Source organism: Lipotes vexillifer, unplaced genomic scaffold (assembly GCF_000442215.2).
Source record: "Lipotes vexillifer unplaced genomic scaffold, Lipotes_vexillifer_v1.1 scaffold343, whole genome shotgun sequence".
In the NCBI taxonomy this organism is placed as follows: domain Eukaryota; kingdom Metazoa; phylum Chordata; class Mammalia; order Artiodactyla; family Lipotidae; genus Lipotes; species Lipotes vexillifer.
The window spans coordinates 370,430-389,644 of NW_006777506.1; the positions used below are offsets into that span (position 1 = coordinate 370,430).

Below are 19,215 nucleotides of genomic sequence, written 5' to 3' on the forward strand. Positions count from 1 at the left end.
ATTAAAGAGCCAAGTCAGGAAATGAATAGGTTGGCAAATAGCTAAGAACTGGATCATGTAGAAGAAAGGACAGCTGTGTTGAGCTCAGGCCCAGAGTAGTCTTTTGAATTTTAGGAGAGGGAGAGTCAAAACAGGGCAGCTAATGTGATGAAGTCCAAAAGTGAAACTGGAGCTAAGGATGTATGAGTCAAGAAGTCAAGGGATTGGAAATCCACTAACTCTGAACATCAATACTGTTCTAGAACAAAAGCTGATTAGATCAGAGGATGAGTGAGTATTGGAGAGGGACACAACCAGGTGAGTTAGGCCACCCGTATATACGTAACAGGATACTATGACAAGAAGATTTATTTGCAGCTACCTGTATCTTATCTTACTCCATATGTGGCAGAACTCATTAATTAAGGAACCACAGTCAATTCTGATCTTATAAGCGTGACTTATGAAATGTGTTTATTTAAAAATGATGAAACAATATATACAATGGAATATTAGCCATAAAAAAGAATGAAATCTTGCCATTTGGGACAACATGGATGGACCTGGAAGGTGTTATGCTTAGTGAAATAACTCAGACAGAGAAAGACAAATACTGTACGTTTTCCTTTTCATGGAATCTAAAAAATGAAACAAACGAACAAATATAACAAAACAGAAACAGACTCACAGAACAAACTAGTGGTTTCCAGAGGGGAGGGGGCGGGGGAGGGGCAAAACAGGTGAAAGGCTTAAGTGGTACAAACTAGCAGTTATAAAATAAGTACGACACAGAGATGTAATGTACAGTACAGGGAAGATAGCCAATACTTTATAATACTGTATAATATTTGTGGTGTGTAGTCTATAAAAATATTGAAATACCATGTTGTACACCTGAAAATAATATACTATTGTAAGTCAACTATACTTCAATAAATTTTTAAAAAAATATAAAACAAAAAATTTTCTACAGACTAAAATCCTTAGGAAAAAAATCTCTTCCTGGATGTAACACATAAAACCTTGGTATTCTAGGTTGACCAGAATGGTTTTCAGATTTACCTGAATTGTAACCTACTTCAGTATGTTATTCAATGTATATTTCAGTGGTTTACTTTTGTGGAGTATTAAAGGCTAATGGATACTGCAGGGTTTTCTACATCTTGATGTAGTCTAAAACAAAATTTTCTTTGTATGGTTGGGATCTGGCAGTTCTTTTAAATTCTTTACTGAAAAACATTTCCAAGAAATGTGTTAGATAAGAGATGTCTTTACCCTCCACTCTCTCACCCACAAAAACTATTCTTCCATGCTTGTTTTAAGTGGGAAAAATTAAATTGTCCACAAGGGCAGTTTGAGCAAGCTGTAATTTGATTTAAATATTTCGCACTCTTCATCTGTACTTTCCCCTAGGATCTTCCAGCCTTCTTTTCCAGAGAAATTTCCATTTTAGTTCTAAGTTTTGATCTTAATTATCTATTCCTTGCTAGTTTCCAGGATTATTCTTGGTGTTCCTAGATCAATGCCAAGGCACAGTTCTCATCTCTTGCAGTAAACATTTTAAAAGGAAAAAACCTGTAAAGTTTGTCTGAATAGAATAAACTTACTTCACATTAGAAAACTAAAGCCAGTTAATTATTAAATCATACTTTATTTTATATATCAAGTTGGATATCACAATTATATCCTCCATTATTAACTACAAAGAAACAGTTGGCTATTTGTGCTGCATCAGAATGAAAACTTTTATTCTTTTGCCTTTTTTCAAACACATGCTAGTTCATTATTTTACTAAAAGGCACTAACAGATGTTAGGAAGAATGTGGCCACATCTGGGACATATAAAATACCATTCCAAGTCTCCATAGAAGGGAAACAGCAATATTGTTTAGTTCTCCCCAAAAGCTCTACCAGCCCATCTCTTTTAATCTGTTTAAGCTGAACAGTTAAGAGTAGCACCAATTATTTTGGTTGTCCTAGGAATATAAAAAGGAACAATGAACTAAAACACCAAAAGGGAAGTGTCACAAAAAGAAATGCACTATGTTGAAATACAAATAAAAAAAACTTCACTAAAGCTTGTGGCTAGAGCTATATTTTTTCAGCTGAAGAGGTAGTAAATCTTGAGCTGCCTGCTTCCTGAAGCCACCTTGAATTATAGGTCTCTTTAGGCCTTTCTACAATGTTTCTACTTAATTTGACCCTTTCAAAGAAAGCACAACACATCTAAAAGATGGCAAATAAAGATTCTGGTAGAAGATATATTTTGACAGTTTATATATATATGTATATATACACACATACATATATATATATATATATTTATATATACATATATATAGTGATTAAATCCCAAGATATTCCAGTCTTTTAACCTACCTTTTAGTTTTCATTTTGTTTTGTTTCCTTAAAGTAACTTTTCTAAGACAACAAAAACAAAACCTGATTTTTTTTGTCAACAGATCAGGTTCATATACTATTATATTTAGCATTATCTCTAGCTTCTTGAAAATAGACCACATTGAGGACTGGAATAAATACTAGTGTTGAGAGGAAGCTCTGGAGATGTTTGCCTCAGACTGCTTACCCATTAGAAAGAAGAAAAATGCTGGAGTTGTGTATGCAGCACAGAGTAGGAAGGCACATGTGGCATAATGGAATGTATCCTGAACTTGGAGTCAGATTACCTAGGTTTGAGCCTCAGCTCTGCCACTTATGAACTCAATGTTTGGGAGAGTTACTTAACCACAGAAATCACATTTCCCTCCTCTGTGAAGTAGGAATAATACCTTGGAGAACTGTTCTGAAGAGTCAGTGAAATAATGGATATAAAAGTGTTCTGTAAACTGTGGTATATACATAGCTTGTTATTAACAAACTATTGGTGGCCTGCAATTTTCATCTCAGATAAGCAGATAACAATTAGATATTTGGAGCACAGCTGAAAAGAAATCCATGGAGTGGATATAGAATAGGCAGGCGTGAATTTCCATTTGAGACACACTGCCTAAACAGAGAAAGCCTCTCGGGGACTAAATGCAATCTTGATAGGAATGTCTGCTTTAAAGTGGTAAAGTGAGGCAAACGAAGCTCATATGAACTATTCTATTTCATATACACACTGGGATCAAAGATTCCCAGTCTTTCATTCTCTTAATGCCTATTTAAGGAGCATCTATTACATGCCAAGCATTGTGCTAGGTACACGCTGGTGAACAAGATTTCTGCTCTCAAGGAACTTGTGTCCTAGTTACATTAATATCTTTATTCCAAGCACTTGGCAAAGTGTTAGCACATAGTAGATGCTCAATAAAAGTCGACTGAGCTGAACTAATCTAATTTTGCAGCATTACCATAGCAGAAAGCCAGTAAAGAGATGATTTTTGTGATCAGAGATGTCTACCCAATTCACCATGTGATTAACAGGGTACTACTTCTGAAGTTTTGAGGGAAAAGAAACTTTCTAACTAGAGTTCATCTAGTATTATACAGTATTAATGTAATGTCTTCCTGCTTAAAATATAGTTATCACTTCCAATTAGTACATTTAACAAAGGAGCAGGGTGTTAGTAGAAAATGTTTTTCAGGGTGGTATCCCTCATGTCAGGTCGAAAAATTAGCAAAAAGAATATAGCCTGGATATGTCAAATCACTATTGACAGGCTGACTATGGATTTGACATTGATTTAATACACAATTAAAAACAAAGGGGAAGAAAAATGGAAAGACCATTCTACTTATATGATAATCAACTCTTAACAAGTACAGAGAGTTTATGTTTTGAAAGCATACCTTTCTTGAAGCCACTCAAAAGAGCTAGTGTTATGAAATAAAACTTCTTAGAGTTTTTTCATAATATCTAGAAGCTGACTGGTGGGGTCAGGGTGATTGACGTCAGTATTGGCCACCAATATCACCACTTCTTCTGAACTCGGTTCAGCCTCAGCTCAAGGACTCAGTCCCCTTGCAGATGGAGGAGGCTATGTAACTAGTTTTGGCCAATGACATGTGATCAGCCATCTGTTTCCTTCCCAAGCTAAGGCTGTGAAAAGTTCAAAGGGATTCTTTACTCACTTTCTTCCTCTGCCACAGAGACTCAGTTGCTGTGTTCTGGGTGATACAGCTACAAGATGGTGAGCCCTCTGTCAATCTGGAGCCCTCTGTCAGTCCTGGAGTGACTGAAATAGAATGAGTCTGATTCACATGAAGCATGAGCAAGCAATAAACTTCTGTTGTGTTAAGGCATGGAGATTTGTTACTATACCATAACACAGCCTTTCCTGATTAAGGTAGTCAGGGAAGGCCCATAATACTCTCAGTCCAAGATTCTGAGTAAGAGATAAAACAGATAATATGAGTTCCATTAATTTGTCAGTAGTGTCTTTCCTACTAAGGATGCTAGCCTGAGGTCTAGCTTTTTATTCACATTTAATCCAGATATCCCATAAGTTTTCCATCAATTGTCCTGTGAATTTTTTCAAAGTACCATATTTAACTTTTATCCATAAAGTTCCTATGCTTTTTACAGATGATCACTTTCCTCAACATCAATTGAATTTCTTAAACTGACCACACATTTTCATAAGCATTTTGACTAGAGCAAAACGTTCTGAATTATGAGCAGCATTAATTGAACGACATGTGTAGTTGTGAACAAAGAAGGGAGATGCTTCTGCAACTTCCCTGTCTCTAGAAAGTGGACCTTGTAGAAGCAGAAGCATTCCTAATTATTTTGATTTTTTTGTTTTCCACATTGGAAAAAGACCTTAACCTTGAAGGGCTGGTAAAATCTGAGAATTGTCATTTCTTATTTAAAGCTTTAGATAGTTAGTGACAGTTTTGAAGTCACTGTCTTTGCTCTTGTTTACCTTAATGGATTGTTAGGTAGGGCACACAGTGTGTTGTGTTTAATATTTTAATGCCTGTCTTCTTTCTTTCTACCTATCCAAAGCTAACACTCACAGTCCTACTCGACTCCGAGCTCCTCAGGAAATCTCCCCTGAATACACCAGCTGGAACGGTTCCTTTGCTTTTCCAAAATCTTATGTAAATTCATACCATTTATTTGGCATTGCTTGTAGAGAGTTTTACAGAATTCAAAAGCTGGAAATGACCTAAGAATCATTCAACACAATCCTCTCATTTTGCAAATGAGGAAAGTAAAGTCCAGAGCAATTATATAATTTAGTTAAGTCACATAGTTAAGAGACACATTGGAAGCTATAAACCCAGTTCGCCCAATTCCCAGTGCAGTCCATTCCTTCGTGCCACAAGGGCCTTCACATTAACTATCTGGTAGCGTTGGTTACCTTTTCCAGAGAACAGATCATCTCACCAGTAGTATATCTTGACTTCAGGGAACTCTTTCACTTTGTTACTTCAGTTTGTATCTTAATTTATACACATTTTATATACTCTTTGGTAGACTAACTGGTTGTGTTTTAGGGAGTCACAGGCGAGAGCAGGAGTCCGAACCCGATCCCCAGCAGCCCGTCAGGGAGGCTTAATGGGGGTCACAGGTAGGGTCAGGAGACCTCAAGGAGAGAGAACGCCGAGAACGAAGTGGCGCAGCCGTCATCCGGGCATTGGCCGGGGGCTCAGTCGCCCAGCGGAGGGCGCCGGGGGGCGGGGCCGGACGGGCCGGGGCGGGGCGGTGGCTCGGGCCCTCCTGGCAGCACGCGGCGGCGCCCCCTCCCCTTGCGCCACGGGCCTCCTGGCGCAGTGCACGTCCCAGTCCCGCGCCTCCGCCCCCTCGCCCACTCGCTCCTTCCCGCCCTCTCCGTTGCGCCGGCCGAGCCGGCTTCCCCTCGGTCTCTCATGAATATTGAGCGGCCCCTGTTGTATTTCCCGAGCTCCATTGCGGAAGCCGAGGCTCGCCATATTGTGCGGCGGCGCCGGCAGCCGCGGCTCCTTGTACCTGAGTTTCGCTCCGGCCGCGGCTAGCGGAGCCCCGGACTGGAGCAGGAGCCGGTGAGCGGGGCGGGCGGGTAGGCGAGGGGCGCGGAAGCGGCGGGCTCGGCCGCGCGTTAGCTCGGCGTGGCTGCGGGAGGCTGACGGCCGCCCCGGGGCCGTGGGGGGGGGTGTGTGTTCGCGGGGGTGTGAGGGGAGATGGCGCCGCCACCCCCGGCAGCTCTCGGGGCGGGGGAGGCGGCTTCTCATTGTTCCCGTTTCTTTGAGGGTCTTGGCGGGGGTGGGGAGTCCGACTTGGGGAGGACCCCGTGGGCGAATCTCGGGGATTCCTTCCTTCGTGCGAACCGCTCGCTCCTCTGCGCGGAGGCCGGGGCTGCGGTGCGGCCCCCTCGCCTCCCGGGGCGGGAGCCCCAGCCTCTCCACGTCCGCTCTCCGGGGGCGAACCGCGTGGAATGCAGGGTTTTCCTCCCCGGGCTTCCCCCTCGCAGCCGGGTGTGTGTGTCCGCACTGTGGTGGGTGAGGTAGGGGCGCTTTGTGCAAATAGCCCGCTTCCCCCCGGGGTGCTGGAGTCAGGGTTCGAGCGTAGAGGCGCTCCTCGGCGTCGGGGTTCTCTGTAGGCTGCGGGGAGACCCCTCCTGGTTAAAACATTCCTGGACTGCCACTTGCTTGCTCGGGAGTATCTGTTGCTGCTTTCTAAAACCTCGAGGTTGCCCCAGAGGAGTCGTGGGGGGAGGGGGTGTCTTGGTTTGTTTCTGATGGAAGCTTCGCGTTTTGAACCCAGTCGTGTACGCTGAGGTCTTTGGTACCGAGTGTCGCCGGGGAGCCCTCGTCCTGGTTGTCAGGATCATTTCCCTCCTACAGACGTTGCCTCCCTGCTCCTAGAGATACTGTTAGTAAAAATTGGTCTCTAAAACTTTGAGGTTCATTCCGATTATTTGGCCCCTAAGACCAATTATAGGCTTATCTCCTTGAATCTTTTTGGGGTATCTATTGCCTGGCTGTCAGAAGTTTTAGAGAATGTGTACCTTTACGTGGTAAAATGGTTTGAAAATGTCAGGTTTCTCGAAGGTGTGTAAAGATACTTGTTTGCTGTGAAAAGGGTCGCTTTGCATTCGGCATTGTAGTAATATGGTTTACTTCTTTTAAAAAGTAAAATAATTGAGACATGTTTTCATTGTTTTAGACTGAGAATTATGTTTAAAACTAATGTATGTGTGATTTGCATCACACAGTCTACTTTTGGTAGTTCCAAGATGGTCAGCTGGAATACTTAGTGTAATTGGCAGATAATCTACTTTCCTCACTTGCATTAGAGTGTAGTTGTTGAGTATTTTAATAACTTAGATTGGTGTTAGAGCTTGGTTTTAAAGTGAGTGTTTCATCCTTTGACTTATAAAGCATTTAAATGGCAGCAATATGACTCTTGGTTATTACTTTTTTCCCCCTAAAATTTCTACTTGTCACAATCAACAGGTATCTTTTAAAATCTTGTTTGTACATTTAATGTGATTTTTAGTAAAATAATGGGTAGTTATATAAGACTCCATTTTCCAAGGCTAACACAGCAAATATGGCCCCTTACTTTTTCTAAGGATTGGAGATAATTTCCTTCAGGTACCGTTGTGGAATACACATTTGAGGTAAATTATAGTAGTTGTGAGAGTGAAATGGAGAATTTATGAAGGAAAACTGCCTGAGTAGGCTAGTCCGCTTGAGTATTAGAAAAATATGCTGATGGTCCTCAAATGTGCTGCATAGAAAGATTTTAAATTAGAACCATTAATATACTGTAGACAATGCAGACATTCAACAGACTGCAAATTTTGAGTTTTTTCCTCTGCCTGTGTGGAACACTCAGACTGCTAGCTCCCAGGTTTTTGTGGATAGAAATATGGAGCAGGTCAGCAAACATCTTTGGAATTTCATTTGTCTATTACTGACCTGCAGCATGTGGTGTCAGGTCTGTCTCTTTAATTTGATTTATTCGTGATTTGTGTTTATATTATGCAGTCTTTGGAGTAAAGGTGATATATGTCTAATGAATAACATATAACCAGATGTTTCAGTGACAGTTTCATTTCTATACATTAGCACAGAAGCATAATTCCTTCTAGCAAGAAAAGTGAGTTAACATTAAAATGCACTTTATTAAAATTACGGCAGCATTTCTGGTGTGACTTAAAGCACCTCACACCTTTGTATCGACTCATTTGTTAAGTTTGGGGAAACTAGACAGTGTATCACAGTTTGCAGTTTTTAAAAAGGGAAAAATACTGTGAGATTATGTACAGTCTGATGGCGTACAGATCTACACTTGATTTTTAATTAATGTTTGTTACACATGGTGTGGAAGACAGACATTGTCGTCAGACATTAGTTATTTAATTTCCTGATGTTTTTCATTTCTTTGGAATCTTTGAAGATATCAATAAGTTATTATAGTAACTTATTGAATGTTCATTTGCATTTAAGTGAGTAGATCCCCATATAATTTGGGTACAAAGGTACAGTAAAATTTACCCTGTCCATTCTCTGTAGATCCAGATATCCTGTCTATTCCCCCCACCCCCCCACCCCCCAGACTTTCACTTTGTCTACCTAATGTGTCAGACGGGTCCTCTGGTGTCTCTTGTAAGGTGTATAGCTTGGTTGATTTTACATGGATATACTGACAGTGGTAATGGGACTTTTGGCAGTTAAGTAGCAACTGGTGTTAGTATGTCCATGGGCAGGAGCTAGGTGATGAGTCCCCGAATTATGCTAAGGGAGTAGGTGGCCCCCTCTCCACTTTTATGCTTTGTGGAGGAACCCCAGTGGAACTGGCATGGACTTTCAACTTTAAAATTTTTTTCAATTCTCTTTTGTCTTATGGGTGTTAGGCAGCCGAAGTGGACTAATAGGTCTCGGGCTAGTGATACCTTTTCTTGGATGCTCAGGAACTATATACATACGTTACTAAGAATTCTGAGAAAGATTCTCATTGCTTGAATTTTCCTTCTCTCTACGTATCTGCCATTTTGTCATAATTTTAAAAAATCAATGTATTAAGTACAATAATGAAAAATTATTATTATTATTTTTTTTGCGGTACGCGGGCCTCTCACTGTTGTGGCCTCTCCCGTTGCGGAGCACAGGCTCCGGACGTGCAGGCTCAGCGGCCACGGCTCATGGGCCCAGCCGCTCCACGGCAAGTGGGATCTTCCCGGACCGGGGCACGAACCCGTGTCCCCTGCATCGGCAGGCAGACTCCCAACCACTGCACCACCAGGGAAGCCCGAAAAATTATTTTTGAAATTAAACTCAGATTAAATTGTCTAATGAGGGCATTTTATTAAATGAAGTAACAAACCATAACATTTGAACAAAGCATTTTGGTCATTTGTTTTCAACAGTTGTATTGATTTGGGGCTCTCCTGCAAGAGGGATTTCTTTTTGTTCCTATGCTGTAGCGTGTAGTTGTAGTTTATGAAGAAGTTAGATTCTAATGTCAGTGTAAAATGAAAAACACATGTGGTAAGAAGTTATGCTTGAAAATCCCTTAGGATAGGAAAACATACCAATAAGTTCATTTCAGCTTTAGTGTTGGAATAGATTGTTGTTTCTTTTGTTGAACACTAGATGAAGTAGTCAGCCTGCAGTATGAGCTGTGTTGAACACAGCAAAAAGAAAAAAAGTCTTTAAATATAAGAATCACATTCAGCGTGGCATCATGCTCATACCAGGAGAGGCTTGTGGGAACTGAGACCACTGAGGAATCTCACATTTTCTCTAGGATACATGTGCTCTAGTGAGAGGACGTGCGGGGGGTGGGGGTTGTGCTTGGAATAGCCTGAACTGTTTAAATGTTTCTTGTTTCCTTTTTTTTCCTTTGCAAGCTGGATAGTTTAAATCACAAAAGTTAAATGATTTTTTTGTTGCAATTTAATAGACACTAATTTAAAGGGTTTGGTGTTTTTTTTTTCTAAAATATATTTTACCTATAACTCCAATGTTCCTTTGCTTTTCCCTTCAGTAAAGAAGCAAGGTATCAGAGGAGAGCAGCTAGAATCACTGTGATTAACAATGTATTAGTGTCCAACAGAGAAAACAAACTTCAATAGGAATTTGAACAGAGGGGATTTAATATAGGGAGATGGTTAGATGAGTGTTAAGAGCAAAAAGAGAACGTTTTAGTAATCAGTTAAAGAGCTCAGAGAAGGTGTTCTACTGGCCTGGTTCTGAACTTTTGAGGTCAGCCTTGTTGAGCTGCTGATTAGTTCTGGGGGATACTGAAAGAAGCTGGAGGCTGGAACCGATTGCTGCTGCCAGTAACTGGAAGGAAGTCCCCTCACCCATCTTCCTGCTTTCCCATCTCCATTCATTACCTCCACTGGCAAAGCCTAACAGGGAGCCCCCTGGCAGAAGAGTTGGTGAAATACAGTTGCACAGTCTCAGCCTAAGCACCACAGAGCAGTCTAGAGTGGTGGTTTTGGAGTTGAGGGACAGGGAGTAAATTACCTGCACAAGTAGTATAGATTCAAATAATTTAAATAGGGAATCCTGTCCTTACCTTGCCTGTTCAGAAAACATATATTGATTATCTTCTGTGTGCCAGACCTTCTGCTAGGGATTAGGGATAGAAAAATGAAGCGAATAGGGTCTCTTATTCAATTGAATAAGCAGAGATGACAAACTACCATACAGTGTGTTAAATGCAGTAACAGATAAGTGATATGCTTTGGGAACCCAAAGGACATAGCAACCTACTTGCCTCTTCTCTTCCCAGCTAAACCTAATGACTACTGTTTTTATTTGGTATCTTGATCAAATCCAATTTCATTCTGTTTGACTGCTGTCCTATGAAAGCTGTTTCTCTGAGATGCCTCAGATTTATCATGTAGTTATTGTCATTAGTTAAGCATTTCTCTGCTTTATTTTTCTAGATTATAAAGATCATCATTTTCTCTGTACTTATAGCCTAGCCTAGTATTTCACCCATAGAAGATGTTTGAGGAATATTTATTTTTGCAGTGGATAATGGGAATTAAAGTATTGCTCATTACCTTTGTAGATATTGTTTCCTCCTTCCAAGGTCACTAGAAAATAGTTTGGCTAGAGTGTTATGGTTTTATAGATATGAGAATTGAAAGATTTAAATAATTGGTTCATATAAACTATATAGTACAAGTAACTGATCTACAGATAGGACTTTGGATTTCTGATGTGTTGTATTCCAGATCCAGCAGTTTTGGCAGGGATTTTGTTTGATGGCTAAATAAAATCCTCTTCTACTTCTCATTTTAGAGCTTAATGTTCCAAAATCTCAAATTATTTGGGGGTGGGGGGAGGAAGAAAAGAAGCCCCTCATTTTATTTCTTAAAAATAAAAACATCATGCAGTTTCTATTTACATTGTTCTTTTTCGTTGTCTACTGTTTTCTTTTTTCTACTCACTGTGTTGATTACACTACCTCTATTAGCTATTGTAAAATGTGCAAATCTGCATACTTCATTTCGACTTCTTTTTTAGAAGAGTGTTCTGCGTGTTTCCCCCACCATACACAGACTATGTTGATTTAACTTAAAACCAACTGATTTTTCACTTATAAAAAGATGTATGCCTCCATGCCAGTAATTGCATTAAATCCTCACTATTTACACTATTTACTGTATAGAGTCTAATTCAGTCTGGGACGGCTGTCTGTATAGAGTCTAATTCAGTCTGGGACAGCTGTCTGTATAGAGTCTAATTCAGTCTGGGATGGCTGTCTTGGAATCCAGCCAAATGTTTTGTAGGCTTTCCTGTATTACAGAAGGGGTAGTGTTGTGTATAGTAGAAGGAGCTTCAGAATTGAAGGCAGGAGACTTGGTTTCTAGGTCTGGTTCCACTACTAGCAAGATTCTTGGCCTTTCTGTTTTCTTTTCTATAAAAATAATAATAAAAAAATAGCACTCCCATTGACCTTCCATGTTATTTGTAAAGGTTTAAGAGGTAATGTAAAGAGCGTTGTAAATGTAAGAGGGTGTATTTGAAGAAAGAGAGAGGGACAGATTGATCTGTGGCATGGATCTTGAGAGAGAGAAAGACAGAGATTGATCTGTGGCATGGTTGTGTGTCTACTTTCAAGTTTTTGAGTCTCCATATTTAAAAGAAGATTTTTAGGGTGAAATGGAGTGTGGGAGGAGTTGTGGATGTCCTATAACCCTACTTTTCCTAAGTCTGGTCAATAGTGTAGTATTCCCAATCTCCTTAAATAATTGTCTGTTAAGGTTGATGTGCTTCATTAATTTCCTTCCACCAGGGCTAAATATCGTATGTCATGAGCAATACCCCAAATTTATACACTTAGGCACAGAACTACCACTTTGCAGATTGTTTAAATGAAAAGGGCCTAAGGGAGTAGAAGAAATAGATGCTGTTACTATTTTGACTGGAAATTACCTATTTTGGTTTTGTTTTATTTATGTTGTTTTATAATAACAATTACAGAAAATCTCTGTGCTTTTATTTATTTTTTTGGTTACGTCAGGTCTTAGTTGCGGCACGCGGGCGCTTTAGTTGTGGCATGTGAACCCTTAGTTGCTGCTTGCATGTGGGATCTAGTTCTCTGAACAGGGATCAAACCTGGGCCCCCTGCATTGGGAGCTTGGAGTCTTAACCACTGCACCACCAGGGAAGTCCCTCTCTGCGCTTTTAAAAAGACACTTAGCAAGATTAGAAATTATACCTGTTGTTTAGTTTTTTTTATTAACACCTTTATTGGAGTATAACTGTTTTACAATGGTGTGTTAGTTTCTGCTGTATAACAAAGTGAATCAGCTATACATACACTTATATCCTCACATTTCCTCCCTCTTGCATTTCCCTCCCACCTTCCCTGTCCCCCCCCTCTAGGTGCCGCCAGGTGGACACAGAACATGGAGCTGATCTCCCTGTGCTGTGCAGCTGCGCCCCACTAGCTATCTATTTTACGTTTGGTAGTGTATATATGTCCATGCCACTCTCTCACTTCGTCCCAGCTTACTCTTCCCCTCCCCATGTCCTCAAGTCCATTCTCTAGGTCTGCATCTTTATTGCTGTCTTGCCCCTACGTTCTTCAGACCCTTTTTTTTTTTTCAGATTCCATATATATGTGTTAGCATATGGCATTTGTTTTTCGTTTTCTGACCTCACTCTGTACGACAGTCTCTAGGCCCATCCACCTCATTGCAAATAACTCAATTTAGTTTCTTTTTATGTTGTTTAGTTCTAATGAATTTAATTTCTTATCCTTGATCTTAAAAGTTTCTTTTCTTTGTGGGTAAATATGAACAATTTTTTTTGAATTTTATTTTATTTTTTTATATAGCAGATTCTTATTAGTTATCCATTTTATAGATATTAGTGTATATATGTCAATCCCAATCTCCCAGTTCATCACACCACCACCACCACTATCACACCCCACCACTTTCCCCACTTGGTATCCATACATTTGTTCTCTACATCTGTGTCTCCATTTCTGCCCTGCAAACAGGTTCATCTGTACCATTTTTCTAGGTTCCACATATATGCGTTAATATACAATATTTGATTTTCTCTTTCTGACTTCACTCTGTATGACAGTCTCTAGATCCATCCACGTCTCCACAAATGACCCAATTTCATTCCTTTTTATGGCTGACTAATATTCCATTGTATATATGTACCACATCTTCTTTATCTGTTCGTCTGTCGACGGACATTTAGGTTGCTTCCATGACCTGGCTATAGTAAATAGTGCTGCAGTGAACATTGGGGTGCATGTGTCTTTTTGAATTATCGTTTTCTCTGGGTATTTGCCCAATAGTGGGATTGCTGGGTCCTATGGTAATTTTATTTTTAGTTTTTTAAGGAAGGGCCATACTGTTCTCCATAGTGGCTGTACCAATTTACATTCGCACCAACAATGCAAGAGGGTTCCCTCTTCTCCACACCCTCTTCAGCATTTGTTGTTTGTAGATTTTCTGGTGATGCCCATTCTAACTGCTGTGAGGTGATACTTCATTGTAGTTTTGATTTGCATTTCTCTAATAATTAGTGATGTTGAGCAGCTTTCCATGTGCTTCTTGGCCATCTGTATGTCTTCTTTGAAGAAATGTCTACTTAGGTCTTCTGCTCATTTTTTGATCGGGATGTTTGTTTTTTAATATTGAGCTGCATGAGCTGTTTATATATTTTGGAGATTAATCCTTTGTCCGTTGATTGGTTTATGAATATTTTCTCCCATTTTGAGGGTTGTCTTTTCATCTTGTTTGTAGTTTCCTTTGCTTTGCAAAAGCTTTTAAGTTTCATTAGGTCCCATTTGTTTATTTTTGTTTTTAATTGCATTACTCTAGGAGGTGGATCAAAAAAGATCTTGCTGTGATTTATGTCAAAGAGTGTTCTTCCTATGTTTTCCTCTAAGAGTTTTGTAGTGTCCAGTCTTACATTTAGGTCTCTAATCCATTTTGAGGGTTTTTTTGTGTGTATGGTGTTAGGGAGTGTTCTGATTTGATTCTTTTACAGGTAGCTGTCCAGTTTTCCCAGCACCACTTATTGAAGAGGCTATCTTTTCTCCATTGTATATCCTTGCCTCGTTTGTCATAGATTAGTTGACCATAGGTGCGTGGGTTTATCTCTGGGCTTTCTATCCTGTTCCATTGATCATTATTTCTGTTTTTGTGCCAGTACCATACTGTCTTGATTACTGTAGCTTTGTAGTATAGTCTGAAGTCAGGGAGTCTGATTCCTCCAGCTCCGTTTTTTCTCTCAAGACTGCTTTGACTATTCGGGGTCCTTTGTGTCTCCGTACAAATTTTAAGATTTTTTTGTTCTAGTTCCATAAAAAATGCCATTGGTAATTTGATAGGGATTGCATTGAGTCTGTAAATTGCTTTGGGTAGTATAGTCATTTTTGCAATATTGATTTTTCTAGTCCAAGAACATGGTATATCTCTCCATCTGTTTGTATCATCTTTAATTTCTTTCATTAGTGTCTTACAGTTTTCTGCATACAGGTCTTTTGTCTCCCTAGGTAGGTTTATTCCTAAGTATTTTATTCTTTTTGTTGCAGTGGTAAATGGGAGTGTTTCCTTAATTTCTCTTTCAGATTTTTCATCATTAGTGTATAGGAATGCAAGAGATTTGTGTGCATTACTTTTGTATCCTGCAACTTTACCAAATTCATTGATTAGCTCTAGTAGTTTTCTGGTGGCATCTTTAGGATCCTCTATGTATAGTATCATGCCGTGTGCAAACAGTGACAATTCTACTTTATCTTTTCCAATTTGTATTCCTTTTATTTCTTTTTCTTCTCTGATTGCAGTGGCTAGGACTTCCAAAACTATGTTGAATAATAGTGGCGAGAGTGGACATCCTTGTCTTTTTCCTGATCTTAGAGGAAATGCTTTCAGTTTTTCACCATTGAGAATGATGTTTGCTGTGGGTTTGTTGTATATGGCCTTTATTATGTTGAGGTAGGTTCCCTCTATGCCCACTTTCTGGAGAGTTATCATAGATTGGTGTTGAATTTTGACAAAAGCTTTTTCTGCATCTATTGAGATGATCATATGTTTTTTATTCCTCAGCTTGTTTACATGGTGTATTACATTGATTTGCGTATTTTGAAGAATCCTTGCATCCCTGGGGTAAATTCCACTTGATCATGGTGTATGATCCTTTTAATGTATTGTTGGATTCTGTTTGCTAGTATTTTGTTGAGGATTTTTGCATGTATATACATGAGTGATGTTGGTCTGTAATTTTCTTTTTTTGTAGTGTCTTTGTCTGGTTTTGGTATCCGGGTGATGGTGGCCTCATAGAATGAGTTTGGGATTGTTTCTTCCTCTGCAATTTTTTGGAAGAGTTTGAGAAGGATGGGTATTAGCTATTCTCTAAATGTTTGATAGACTGTGAAGCCATCTGGTCCTGGACTATTGTTTGTTGGAACATTTTTTTTTTTTTTGCGTTACGCGGGCCTCTAACTGTTGTGGCCTCTCCCGTTGTGGAGCACAGGCTCCAGACGCACAGGCTCAGCGGCCGTGGCTCATGGGGCCAGCTGCTCTGCGGCATGTGGGATCCTCCCGGACCAGGGCACAAACCCATGTCCCCTGCATCGGCAGGCAGACTCTCAACCACTGCGCCACCAGGGAAGCCCCTGTTGGAACATTTTAAATCACAGTTTCAATTTCATTACTTGTGATTGGTCTGTTCATATTTTCCATTTCTTCCAGGTTGTCTGTTTTATTGGCATAGAGTTGCTTGTAGTAATCTCTCATGATCCTTTGTATTTCTGCAGTGTCAGTTTTTACTTCTCCTTTTTCATTTCTGATTCTATTGATTTGAGTCTTCTCCCTTTTTTTCTTGATGAGTCTGGCTAATGGTTTATCTATTTTGTTTATCTTCTCAATGAACCAGCTTTTAGTTTTACTGATCTTTGCTATTGTTTCCTTCATTTCGTTTTCATTTATTTCTGATCTGATTCTTTCCTTCTGCTAACTTTGGGGTTCTTTTGTTCTTCTTTCTCTACTTGCTTGAGGTGCAAGGTTAGGTTGTTTATTCGAGATGTTTCCTGCTTCTTAAGGTGGGCTTGTATTGCTATAAACTTCCTTCTTAGAACTGCTTTTGCTGCATCCCATAGGTTTTGGGTCGTTGTATCTCCATTGTCATTTGTTGTCATTTGTTTCTAGGTATTTTTTAATTTCCTCTTTGATTTCTTCAGTGATCACTTCGTTATTAAGTATGTATTGTTTAGCCTCTGTGTGTTTGTGTTTTTTACGTTTTTCTCCTTGTAGTTGATTTCTAATCTCATAGTGTTGTAGTCAGAAAAGATGCTTGATATGATTTCAGTTTTCTTAAATTTACTGAGGCTTTATTTGTGACCCAAGATGTGATCTATCCTGGAGAATGTTCCGTGCGCACCTGAGAAGCAAGTGTAATCTGCTGTTTTTGGATGGAATGTCCTATAAATATTAATTAAATCTATCTGGTCTGTTGTGTCATTTAAAGCTTCTGTTTCCTTATTTATTTTCATTTTGGATGATCTGTCCATTGGTGTAAGTGAGGTGTTAAAGTTCCCCACTATTATTGTGTTACTGTCGATTTCCTCTTTCATAGCTGTTAGCAGTTGCCTTATGTATTGAGGTGCCCCTATGTTTGGTGCATATATATTTATAATTGTTATATCTTCTTCTTGGATTGATCCCTTGGTTATTATGTAGTGTCCTTCCTTGTCTCTTGTAACATTCTTTATTTTTATTTATTTATTTATTTTTTTGCGGTATGCGGGCCTCTCACTGTTGTTGCCTCTCCCGTTGCGGAGCACGGGCTCCGGACGCGCAGGCCCAGCGGCCATGGCTCACGGGCGCAGCCGCTCTGCGGCACGTGGGATCTTCCCGGACCGGGGCACGAACCCGTGTCCCCTGCATCGGCAGGCGGACTCTCAACCACTGCGCCACCAGGGAAGCCCCCATTCTTTATTTTAAAGTCTATTTTATCTGATATGAGTATTGCTATTCCAGCTTTCTTTTGATTTCCATTTACATGGAATATCTTTTTCCATCCCCTCACTTTCAGTCCTAGGTTTGATGTGGGTCTCTTTTAGACAGCATATATATGGATCTTGTTTTTTTATCCATTCAGCAAGCCTGTGTTTTTTCGTTGGAGCATTTAATCCCTTCACATTTAAGGTAATTATAGATATGTATGTTCCTATGAAGATTTTCTTAATTGTTTTGGGTTTGTTTTTGTAGGTCCTTTTTTTCTCTTGTGTTTCCTACTTAGAGAAGTTCCAAATGCTCTACAAGCATTTGTTTTAGAGCTGGTTTGGTGGTGCTGAATTCTCTTAGCTTTTGCTTGTCTGTGAAGCTTTTGCTTTCTCCATGGAATCTGAATGAAATCCTTGCCAGTTAGAGTAATCTTGGTTGTAGGTTCTTCCCTTTCATCACTTTAAATATGTCATGCCACTCCCTTCTGGCTTGTAGAGTTTCTGCTGAGAAATCAGCTGTTAACCTTATGGGAGTTCTTTTGTATGTTATTTGTTGTTTTCCCTATTGCTTTCAGTAATTTATCTTTAATTTTTGCCAATTTGATTATTATGTGTCTCGGCATGTTTCTCTTTGGGTTTATCCTGCCTGGGACTCTCTGTGCTTCTTGGACTTGGTGGCTATTTCCTTTTCAATGTTAGGGAAGTTTTCAACTATAATCTTTTCAAATATTTTCTCAGGTTCTTTCTCTCTCTCTTTTGCTTCTGGGACCCCTATAAAGAGAATGTTGTTGTGTTTAATATTGTCCCAGAGGTCTCTTAGGCTGTTTTCATTTCTTTGCATTGTTTTTTCTTTATTCTGTTCCGTGGCAGTGAATTCCACCATTCTGTCTTCCAGGTCACTTATCCGTTCTTCTTCCTCAGTTGTTCTGCTATTTATTCCTTCTAGTGTATATTTCATTTCCGTTATTGGATGTTTGTTCTTTAATTTTTCTCACTGTTTGTTCTTTAATTCTTTTAGGTCTTTGTTAAACATTTCTCGCGTCTTCTCGATCTTTGCCTCCATTCTTTTTCCGAAGTCTTCGATCATCTTCACTGTCATTATTCTGAATTCTTTTCCTAGAAGGTTGCCTGTTTCCACATCATTTAGTTGGTTTTCTGGGATTTTATCTTGTTTCTTTATCTTGTACGTAGCCCTCTGCCTTTTCATCTTGCCTGTTTTTCTGTGAATGTGGTTTTTGTTCCACAGGCTGCAGGATTGTAATTCTTGCTTCTGCTCTCTGCTCTCTGGTGGCTGAGGGTATCTAAGAGGCTTGTGCGAGCTTCCTAATGGGAGGGACTGGTGGTGGGTAGAGCTGTGTTTTGCTCTGGTGGGCAGAGCTCAGTAAAACTTTAATCCTCTTGTTTGCTGATGGGTGGGGCTGGGTTCACTCCCTGTTGGTTGTTTGGCCTGAGGCAACCCAACACTGAAGACTACCTGGGCTCTTTGGTGGGGCTAATGGTGGACTCTGGGAGGACTCACGCCAAGGAGTACTTCCCAGAACTTCTGCTGCCAGTGACCTTGTTCTCATGGTGAGACACAGCCACCCCCCACCTCTGCAGGAGACCCTCCAACACTAGCAGGTAGGTCTGGTTCAGTCTCCTGTGGGGTCACTGTTCCTTCCCCTGGGTCCTGATGTGCACACTACTTTGTGTGTGCCCTCCAGGAGTGGAGTCTCTGTTTCCCCCAATCCTGTCAATGTCCTGCTATCCAATCCCGCTAGCCTTCTAATCTGATTCTCTAGGAGTTCCTCCTCCCATTGCTGGCCCCCAGGTTGGGGAGCCTGACACAGGGCTCAGAACCTTCACTCCGGTGGGTGGACTTC

The 19,215-nt window shown here is 40.1% G+C and overlaps 1 protein-coding gene across 2 annotated transcripts in view; it reads left to right on the forward strand.

Moving 5' to 3' along the window:
- Nucleotides 1-5,717: 5,717 nt before the first annotated feature.
- RNF2 (ring finger protein 2) overlaps nt 5,718-19,215 on the forward strand; it is a 56,286-nt gene continuing 42,788 nt past the window's right edge. Inside the window, exon 1 of one of the 2 annotated variants that reach the window (XM_007451138.1) lies at nt 5,718-5,949. The gene's annotated coding sequence lies outside the window, so the exon portion shown is untranslated. The remainder of the gene's footprint in view (nt 5,950-19,215) is intronic. The other variant, XM_007451139.1, reaches the window with a different exon arrangement.